The sequence below is a fragment of the Solanum verrucosum genome, unplaced genomic scaffold (genome assembly GCF_900185275.1).
Source record: "Solanum verrucosum unplaced genomic scaffold, falcon-dt-bn FXZP01000157.1, whole genome shotgun sequence".
NCBI lineage: Eukaryota > Viridiplantae > Streptophyta > Magnoliopsida > Solanales > Solanaceae > Solanum > Solanum verrucosum.
The window spans coordinates 1,461,019-1,462,898 of record NW_026020185.1 but is presented as its reverse complement, the minus strand read 5'-3'; the positions used below and the strand labels follow the sequence as shown (position 1 = coordinate 1,462,898).

Here is a 1,880-nt window from a genome sequence, read left to right as displayed (position 1 = left end):
GAATATGTGTACCTGTGTAGTATTTGTAATATTTTGATCCATAGCTTAACTTGAAATTTATATATTTTTATTGAGAGAATATTTTGTATGCAAGGCTTTGCTTTCCGTCAAGAAAGTCTTGCATTATCTTGCCTTCTGGCTCTACTATATATACAAATATAAGTAACTCTACTATAGTTACTTTAATCTATACTGTAGTTACTTTACACAAACTATAGTTACTATTACTTTACATTTCTATCCACTAACTTCAATTAATATACACGTTATTTATTACTTTACATAAAGTCTTCCACTAACTTTATTCCACTAACTTTAATAATAGGACAAATAACTGTTTCTTTGCTGTTTCTTTATCTTGTTTCTTTATCTTGTCGGCCTTCTTTACTCTAGATTGACAGCTGGTATAACATTATCTTCACCATAGCATTTTGAGCATTGATGGTCTGGGTATTTGTGTCCAATAGTTCTGCAATAATTTGCCATTATCTCTGGTGAAATAAAACTTCGTCGTATAGCTCTTGTAATTGGTTGTTGTTCTGGTTTTAATAGACTTAATATCCACTGACGTATCTCTTCCATATCTGCTTCTCTTGTTTCTCTAGAATTTGAATAGATCATGGTTTGTTCTCTGGCATAATAACTCCATAATGAATTTCCACCTAAATAATTATTTGTTAATTCATTTAATATTGTAGCTATCCCAATAACTCTTTTTCTTGCATAAAATCCTGGTATCTCTATCTTTTGTATTTCTTCTTGTTTCTCTATTTTTTTCTAGTATTATCATCTCTCTTGTCAATCCATCTTTATCACTTGTATAATAGGTTTGATTTCATCATATAGTATCTCGGTTGGTGCTGAATAAAATTTTATATAAAATAGTGTGCCTTTGGTTATCCTTTTATAATGCATAAATGCTTTGTGTAGCTCTGGGATTGTTGATATCTCGTCTCCTGTTATGGTATATACGGTACTTAGTAATCCATAGTGATAGCAAGTTCGTTCCTGGTTGGGCAATCAATTTGTTATGTCCTTGTAGATTTTGGGTAATATAGTCTTCATTGGGGTTTGTTGCATTTTTGGATTTGGGATTTAGGTTTAAGAAAGTTTGTATTTTGTGAATATTTTCTATATAGGCTCTGTTGATATGATTATATGTTTTTTTGTTTTGTCCTAAACTCTCCTTATATGTATTAAGCTGAGGTGGTAAGAATAATTCTTTTTGAGTTTTTGGTATAAATGGTTTTTCAAATATTTTGTTCATATTTGTATTGACATATCTGGTTTTGTTTTCTTCCTTTGTTGCAGAAGTGCTTCCTGTAGCTGCATGTAACAAATTATTAGTTTGGGTTTTTCGGTTTATCCCATCGTCACCCTTTAGCTCTGGAATTTTCAAGTCTTCCGATTGACTTAGCTCCGCATATTTATTGTCACGCTGCTGACTTTTCATTTGTTGTAGCTCTTTGTCCAGGCTATCTACTTTTGTACAAAGCAATGTCATAGTATTGATTATCTTTTCAATATTATTTTCGTTGTCTAGATCCGTCTGTGTAGCTTTGTCTTGAAATGTAATCTGCAATGACATTTTTGTTAGTACTTATTACTTCTATTGTAAATGTAAAATTCTGTATATTTAATACTAGTCTTCGTATTTCTTTGATTGTTACCGAATCTTGTATCTTCCTTGTGATCCACCAGTTTACCTGCGTATTATCTGTTCTTACAATAAACTTGTTATATACGATGTATGGTTCAAAAGCTAATAAACATTTATATAGAGCGTATAATTCTTTTCTATTTATTTCCCATTTTATTTCGGGATTTGTAAATGTCCCTGAGTAATATCTACAATGATGTTCTATTTTTTCTTTATCATA

General features: G+C 30.7%; 1 pseudogene; it reads right to left on the bottom strand.

The window, feature by feature from the left end:
• Positions 1 to 384: 384 nt before the first annotated feature.
• LOC125829331 (uncharacterized) lies at positions 385 to 1,588 on the bottom strand (annotated as a pseudogene).
• Positions 1,589 to 1,880: the final 292 nt, after the last annotated feature.